Genomic DNA, 9,098 nt, shown 5'->3' with positions numbered 1-9,098 from the left:
CTTTTCCACACAGCTGGGTCACCTGGGCAACGCTGTGTGATGGCATAGGGCAAGGAGAAGTCACACAGAAGTCCAGGTACAGTGGTGGAATCAAGAGCCCTTTTCCCTAATCCTGGAGCTGTGTCCTGCCTGCGCTCTGGAATCCAGTCTTCATCCTTCCTGGTGTGGATACCCCAAGCAGACCATCAGTCCGCATTCACCAACCACCCTGAGTGCCCAGCCCTGCTGGTCACGCTGCAGGAGAGGAGGAGAAGCTGCCCCCAAGGAACTTGCAACTTGGTTGGTGAAACAGCTATTTCTTTTAAGAAATCTGCAGCCATCCCCATCCTGCCTCTTCGGGTGCCCATAGCTTTTCATTTGTTTACTAGTAATAATAAAAAACACAAAGTTCAAGAGAATGGTTTCCACTTGGAGTGTGGGTGGGAAAGTAGGGGAGAGAATTGGGAATAAGTAGATTTGTTGTTGTAATGTCTCTTAGATTGGGTGGTCAGTTAATGGCTGTTCATTATATTATTGAAAATAAATTATAAAGAGGACCATGTATGGGTCAGCAGTGAATCTAGGATATGGACCAAGGTTTATGACTTATCCAATTCTGAGCTCCGTAAGAAATTATTACAAAGGTAACCCTTTTTATCTTTGGCACTACCACCTGCCAGGTATGGTTCTAAGTGCTTTTCTGTGTGGTGGGATGGCAGAATGAGGATGACTGGCCTTTGGCCTGGAGTGGGTGGGGTCTGTTCCATGGGGGTGAGGTCTGAACTGGACCTCAAAAGATGATCCAGAATCCTGGGCTAGCAACAGTGAGATTTGTGGGTACTGGGTGAGATTGAGAGGTAACTGGGAGATCCCTGTCGCCTGCCTGCTTCTTCTGCCAGCTGTTTTAGACTCACGTCGAAGGTTCTTCCTATCTTCTTTGGTTTGGGGACCAAGAGTAGGCCCACCCTGGCAGCCAGAGGGAGGAGGCCTCCAGCTTCTGCCTCTACCCCTCTACCCCAGCGAGAGAGGCAGGGAGGAAGTGGTTCTTCCCAATTTAGAGGCAGAAAAACTGAGGCCTCACCTTTGTTAGAACGGAAGGACCTGCTGAAGTCACCCAGACATTTGGGGATAGAAGCTGGGAGGCCCACTCCCAGTTTTCCTCCTTCCCAGGCCTGCAAAGGGTGATGCCCCTGGCTCCTGGGCAACACTGTCACAATCCAGCGCGCACAGAGAGGTCTCCGTGGGTCCTTCGCCAGTCTCCCTAGAGGGCCCCCTTCATTTCAGTGCTGAAGGCTGCAGCAGCAGGTGGGGACCTGTGCTGCCCCAGTGCCTGCAGGAGCCATTCATGCCCAGCTCAGGGCCAGTGCAGCAGGACCGGGAGAGGCCAGCAGGGCACTGAGGGAGCATACTTTAAGAGGGCACAGGCTCTCAGGGCTATGCTACCACACCTTAAGTTCTGTTCCCTGGCCATTTTTCCTGCCTCACTGTGGCTCCTGCCATGCCATGCCGCTCTCCCAGCACCTAAGCAGCTTCGCTAGGGCCACCCTTGGGCTCTGGGCCCTCACCCAGCCGCCCTACCTAGCATCTGAGATTTCTGCTATTGCAGCCCCCAGCGTGGCCTTCCTGCCTAAGAAGATAATGCAGGGGCTGGTTCCAGTCCGTCTGGCTCCAGAGCACCAGTGAGCCCTGCACACTCAGCAGTCATGGGAAGGGGGCCTTCCTACCACCTCACTCGCTGGCTGCCCAGCTTTCTGGACCATGGACCCCTCCCTAGGACACTCACTCCTGTGCTATAATAACCTTCCCCCGGAATTGCTTCCTCCTCACCAGTGAGAGGGCTGAGTGTGGCTTTCCCACTCAACAATACTGGGAACCCAGCTACTCTACCTGCCTCATTCTCCTTCCCCAGGAGTGGAGCTCCGCCTCCCCCAAACAAGGGAAATGAGCCTGCTCCCCAAAAGTCCAGAGGATACTTCTGCTCCCCTGCCCAGGGGCTGGCCCCAAGCTTTGATGACAGGGAGATTCCAGTGCTGAGGGGAAGCAGAGAATGATTGGTCTGGCAGCTAATAGGTAACCCTGCCCCTCCTCCAGCCCCCTCCCTCAGGAGAAAGCACTTGGAGCTACATCATTTGGTGGGGCCAGGGGTTAAACACAGCCATTACGCAGCCCACAGCTGAGGGGAGTGCGGCAAGCTGCCTGGATCTGAGGCTGGCTCTTGGGAAGGAGGGGTCCTGCTCCTCTCTGGCTTTGCGCTGGGCTGGGCAGACCTGTGGGGCCTGGCTTCTGGGGAGGCAGCCCTTTGGCCTCACTGCACGAGCAAGTTACAGGGAAATCCTCACTGCACGAGCAAGTTACAGGGAAATGTGTCTCCCAGAGCCCACAAGCTCTTTCCCCTTAGTCCTGTCCAGTGGCCTATAACAATGACACTGCCCCCCATTATCCCTTCCTCCCCCACTCTTAGACATACACACACACACACACACACACACCCTTCCCCATTACTTTCTCTCCATTTCTTTTGGGCAGCTGAATTGGGAAAGGGAAGGGATGAATGAGGTAGGAAACAGTGTGATTTTGTAGCAAATGGCAGTTCACAGCTGTGTGATCTTGGTTCAAAATACTAAACCTCTCTGAGCTTTGGTTCCCTTCCAGTGGTCGGCAAACTCATTAGTCAACAGAGCCAAATATCAACAGTACAATGATTGAAATTTCTTTTGAGAGCCAAATTTTTTAAACTTAAACTATATAGGTAGGTACATTGTTATTACTTAATTAGGGTACTTCTAAGGCTTAGGAAGAGGCACACTCAAGGGGCCAAAGAGCCACAAGTGGCTCGCGAGTCGCAGTTTGCCGACCACGGCCTTACACAGTTGGGAAATGAGTGCTGCTCTGAGGACTGAATGAGAAAAGGTAGGCAAAGCACTTAGCACTGACATTCAGTTCTGTGCTCCAAAAATGCTTGCTTTGTCCTGCTAAGCAACCTGGGACTTGGCAGGTTCTCCTCAGCAGAAATGGGCCAAAGTGCAAACAACATCTGCAGGGTCAGTCTGTACATCTCCACCAGCTCAGCCACACCAGATATGCCAGCTCCTCTCTGCCTCTTCCCCAGACCCACTCTGTTCGGGCTTCCAGGCTCATTCCCACAGCCACACCTTTCTCCACTTAGCTGCCTTGCCATAAATGTCTTCTTTCCTACCTAAATCCCATTTGTCCTTAGGATCCAGCTCAAGACACCTCATCCAGAAGCCTTCCTGACCCCCTTATCTCCTGCAATGGTCAATCCTCTTCTTCCATGGTGGCACCAGCCTGTGTCTATGCCACTGAGCTCATTCCGAATAAATAACAAGCCTGAGGCAGGGGGTGGGACCCGGCCAAGTCCTTGCCCCTCTCCTGATTTTGGACAGTTGTCTGAGGCAGTTGTCTTGGGGGGTCTCTATGCTCCCAATGCCATTTCCCCTCAGCCCCAGTGTATACAGCAGGTATCACTTGTGAGCTAAAGGATGGCAGACTCCAGGAAAGTCCCAAATCCGATGACCACAGTGAGTGCACAGCCTGCTTGGCCAGGACCTTTGGAGCTGTTTTGACCTCACATCAACTACGAGGCTCCACCTGGAAGTTTCTAGAGAGATCTGGGGAGCTGGCTTTGTCTTTGCTTCAACTATGGTTCGCACTGGGCCCCCCAGGTCATACCCTACTCCTTAAGGCTAGTCTGAGTTTGAGCTGGAGTCACTGTTGACAGAGCTCTCCTTGGGGCTGTGGGGGGCACCCTATCATTGTGGTTCTGCCCTTCCCACCTGTCTTCCTTCCTGTCCTGAGTCCCTTCCACACCAAAACAGCAGCCAAGGACTGCCTGTCTGCTTCCCCTGAGTGAGTTCAAATTGGAAAGCAGTGAGTGTGGCTGCAAGTTACAGCTGTCTCCTCTCCTCTCACCTGGGGCTGGGTGTCTCCCATTTGTACTGCAGACCATTCTCCCCCTTTTCCACCCTGCTCTGGGCCCCTGGAGGCTGACATCAGTGGGTTCTGGTTGGGCTGGGTTTAAGGGAGGGCACACAGGGATCTAGGAGGCTCCCTTCTAGCTGGTTCTTAAGGTTGGCTGGTCCATCTACTACCCAAGGCTAGACTGCCTGGCAGGCAGCACTCTCCGTGCAGCGCCCCCTCAGCTTGTGGTCACTGTTTCTCCTCATGCCTATCCATGCTTAGGGGTAATGAAGGTTCCTCTCATAGCCCCCAGGGTACTGCACTCTTCCTCTTGTTTTCCCTAAACCTCACCGTCAGCTTTGCAAAGCTTCCCTCTATTAAGCTTCCTTCAAATGACCAAATTTGAATGCGTCCTTCTTCCTACCAGGCCCCTGACTGATGCACCTGCTGCATGAGCCACTTTCTGCGGCCTGAGATGTCACTTGATGTCCTGGTAGACCACCATCATCATTGCTACCAGCACCTTCACACCTCACTAGCATTTAGTGCTCACTTACCATGTGCCAAGCTCTGCACCCACAGTTTTACCTGGAGTCTCATTTAATTCTCACCTTCCTGCTCCCCAGGAGTTACAATTGTTTCTTATGAAGAAGAAGGAACAGATGTTCTGAGCAATGAAGGGACTTGCCCAAGCTTTGAAGCAGCAGAGTTGGGATTTGAATCCAGGTCTCCTGGCTCCAGAGCCTGTGATCACCACCACCAAAGCAACCTGCCTTTTTCTTTAATTCCAGGGGAAGGAGTCACATCTCTCCTTCTTCACTCCTGAAACTGGGGCAACATGGAAAAGGTCAAGTGCAGAGATGAAGACCCCTGGCCTTTTGAATGAGGCTCTGTGACAGTGCAGCCCTCAGACACTAGTGTCAATGGAGAGGGAAGTGGAGCACCTGGAGGTGTAGCTGGCACTACTGGGCTAGGCCCCTTTAAGCCAGGGCAGAAGCCAGGGTGTCTAGAAGTCATTCTATTCTGAACAAATGGGTGGTGAGTTGTTTGGTGGAGTAACGGTGCCCTGGAGCTATGACTGAGATTCCAGAATGGGAGCTTGCTTCCAGTTGCATTAAGCCCCTTGGATGCAGGCTGCCTGCAGGCTGACTGGGCAAGGCAAGGTCCTGGAGGCACTTGAGGGTGGGGGACTGCCCCTCTGACCTTCCTTTGGTCCCTTATTGTGCAGAGGTAATCTGATCAGGTCCTGGGCTACATTCATGTGCCTTTATGTTTTGTCATTTGTACTTGATAGTCCTGACCCTGTGCCTGCACCCAGTTCTTGTGGTTCCCTGGGAATGACCAGTCTGGCACAGCACCACCATGTTGAGTAACAAAAAGGTATGACCCCTTGAAATCCGCCAGGCTGGGCTTTAACCCTCGTTCTGCCAGGCCTCTCAGAGAGTATCTGGGCAAGTCCCTTGACCCCTTGGGCCTCAATTCCTCATCTGCAAAGCAGCAGGGCTAATCCTACCTGGCAGGGGCATGGAGATCAAGTGAGAGAATAGGTACTTGGCACGTGGCAGGCGGCACTGAAAGGAGCTCCCCACCTTTATGCCACTCTGGAGCCCCTATGGCCCAGCCTTGCTATGGGAGACTTGGGGTGACTATTAATGGACACACTCTTCTCCTTGTTGGCTAACAGCATGCCCATTTATTTGCTCGGCAGGTACATTCATTTTGGAGGAGTCCTCTCAGCATTAGGTAACCAGAGCTCTTGTTTGCAGCAGCCCAGGTCCCATTGTCATGTCAGGAATCACTTTGCTAAAGATACAACATGACTTTTGAGAGTTTTTTGCAAAGTTGATAACATTAACATGGGACTGGCTAAAAGGGTAAGTAATGAAGGCCACCTCCTCTTTCCTCCATGGGGGACAGTGGTGGCGGTAGAAGCAGCACTCTTCCAAGGTGGAGTGGGGAGGTCCACTCAGGGCAGAGAGGTCTGGGTGGACAGTAGGCTCAACCAGTTCCCTCACCTCCACTATTCCAACCCACAAATCTGACCACGTCACTCCTCAGCCTCAGTAAACACTCTGATAGGCCCCCTGCTTTCAGGAGACTCCTGTAGGCGTCATGATCTGCTCACACAGTCTCTGCAGCCTTTTTGCAGCCAATCCCTGCCTCACACCCACTCTCCAGCCATGCTCCATGCCTGTGGTCCCTTGGATGGCTCTGGCCTCTGGCCTTCACATATGTTCCATCTGCCTGGACTGTCCTTTCTCTGCCAGGCTGATTAACCCATAGTGTTTCTTCAAGACACAACTGGAGCAAATGACAAATCTCCCCTGAAACCTCCCACTGCCCCACCCCACCCAGGGGCATCGGGTCCAGCCCCTGCACTTCCCCTAACCCTGGCTCATGACCAGTCACTGACTTTTGTGGGAGAGAAAAGTTTGTCTGTCTCTTCCAGGGAGGGCTGTTGACTGGCACAGAGTCTGTGCCATGTGGGTGCTCATTGAGTGAGTGAGGTATGACACTCACATCAGATGCCTTTCTCCTTGCTAGCTCCCCAGATGTCCCACGTCAGCCCGGGACAGTGATGCCTGCTCCCCGAATAGCCTTCCCTCCTCCAGAGTCCTTCTCTCTACTTCTAAAGCATCACTAGTTGGTGTGTGCACTACCAGATAGCAGCTACCAATGATCAAGCACTTGTTATGTGCCAGGTACTGCTGTATGCATTTTACATGTTAACGCAGTTCACAATCACATATGAGGTAGGTACTATTGTAGTCCCCATTTTACAAATGAGAAATGAAAGGCACGACCAGGAGCAGAGGAGTCAAGCTTCGGACCCAGGCCATCCGGCTGCAGAGCCGGCCTTTATCATCTCAGCCCTCTCCTTTACTGAGGGCTCTTGTGTGGCGTTCAGGGGAGGGGGAGACAGCCCAGAGTACCCCACCCCCAGACAGGGCCTCAGGGCTGGCTGTGCAGCTGGAAGGAGCCAGCAGGTCCCAGGAGCTCCAGTTACAGGAAACTGCTCATTCAGGCTAGATCCCCATCCCCTCCCTCAGACTCCTTGCTCAGCTAAACCCCTCGCCCACACTGCCTGTCCTTGTCTCTATCAGAGAGAGAGCAGAGCCCCTGGCCCTAATCTTATTTGAGGCCATGAAATCGCATTTGCAGCCTATTAATGCAACACTGAGCTGGCCTGGTCCTGACTGTCTCCTGGAGGAGAGGAGCCTGAAAAGCAATCTCTTGGGAAGGCGGCTCCCAGAACACCTGCTGACAAAAAGCAATTATGCTTTCAGAGGAAGATTAAAATAATATCCACCCCTCCCTCCATGCCCACCCTGAGGACCTCAGCTCTCCTGGCCTCCTTCCCCATCTGTGATTCAAGAGTCAGCCTTCCTGCTGGGGTGAGTGTTGTGGGCAGGCTCAGCCCTCTCTCTCTCCCAGGTACGCCCCATGGCTGACCCCTCAGCTGTCTCCATACTCACCGCCCTTTACCTCCCCTGAGTACCACACTCTCTCAAGCCTCTGGGCCTTTGCCTAAGCTGTTACGTCTGCCTAGAACGCAGGCTTCCAAACCTTGTCTATCTGACAAGCTGCTATCCATCCGGCATAATGACCATAGCTAACGTTTTGTGAGCGTTAGTATAGTCTTTAAATGTACTACACATTCAATTCAATAATCCTATCAGGGCAGTCTTGTCACCATCCCCATTTTATAGATGAAGAAAGGAGGCACTGTGAGGTTAAATTCCAGATCCAGGAGGTGGCAGAGCAGGAGTGTCACCCTTTCACCCAGGGAAGGCCCAGTTGCTTCCCCTCCTACATCCAATGACTGCAATGGTCTCACTGTGCTGTCTGTCTTCCTGAGAACTCTGAGAGGCCAGGCCTGGCAGAGTCTGGGCTTAACAAACACTTCTTGTGCAGAAATCAATACACCCCCCTGCAGAGTTAAGTATGGGTGTGGATGTGTGTCCTATTCCCTTCTCCAGGCTGGCTGTATTCTGAAAGTCAGGGCTCCTGAACTACAGTCAGTCTAGCACAGTGGTCGGCAAACTGTGGCTCGCAAGCCACATGCGGCTCTTTGGCCCCTTGAGTGTGGCTCTTCCACAAAATACCACGTGCGGGCATGCACGTACAGTGCGACTGAAACTTCATGGCCCATGCGCAGAAGTCGGTTTTCGGCCTGGTTGAGTCTATTTTGAAGAAGTGGCGTTAGAAGAAGTGGGGCGTGTCAGTCGGTCGGGCGACCCACAGGAGACGCGGTGCAGGTGGGCCGCGGGATACACAGCGCAGGGGAGGCGCACGCGATTCATGCACGAGTTGAATGAGCCAGTCAGTCAGCAGTCTCATTGTGCAGTGGTTAGTGCTAGTCGCGTCCACAAATCGCGCACGGGTGACAAAAGTACCTACTCGAAGCATAAAGTTACCTGTATTTTTCCAACCAGCTGCAAATCCTACAGGTATTTTTGTCATCAATTTAAGAATTGTAATTCTTTTGTGTTGGTGGCTTTATTATTATAAAATGAAACATTTTTTTGCGTGCCCTGTTTGAGATGGCTACAAAGAAGAAGCAAAGAAAAACGGAAGACGAAAACCGTGAATTTAAAGTTGAATTTAAAGTTGAATGTACCTACTATATAGTTTAAGTTTAAAAACTTTGGCTCTCAAAAGAAATTTCAATCGTTGTACTGTTGATATTTGGCTCTGTTGACTAATGAGTTTGCCGACCACTGGGCTAGCATATTATTTAATCCTCACAACCATGCTGCAAAGTAGACATCTTTATCCTTATCTTCTAGAGGAGAAAACTGAGGGCCAGAGAAGTGAAGTGACTCGCTCAAGAACACCTGGTATGGCCCTAACCAGTTTGGCTCAGTGGATAGAGTGTTGGCCTGCGGACTGAAGGGTCCCAGGTTTGAGTCTGGTCAAGGGCACATGCCTGGGTTGCGGGCTCGGTCCAACGTGCAGGAGGCAGCCAATTCCCTCTCATCATCGATGTTTCTATCTCTGTCTCTTCCTCTCTGAAATCAATAAAAATGAAAAATTTTTAAAAAAAGAAATGAAATGAGATTTCTTTAAAACAACAACAAAAACACTTGGCATGAGCCAGTGCAGGGATCTGAATCCATGTTTAGTCACTGAACCTTCTTGGCTGTAACTGACTCTTACTCCTCAGGGTAGGCTAGGGCTTAATTCTGGGACTATTTATG

The sequence above is a fragment of the Myotis lucifugus genome, unplaced genomic scaffold, assembly GCF_000147115.1.
Source record: "Myotis lucifugus unplaced genomic scaffold, Myoluc2.0 scaffold_41, whole genome shotgun sequence".
Taxonomy (NCBI): domain Eukaryota; kingdom Metazoa; phylum Chordata; class Mammalia; order Chiroptera; family Vespertilionidae; genus Myotis; species Myotis lucifugus.
Note: the sequence above shows the minus strand (reverse complement) of the source record.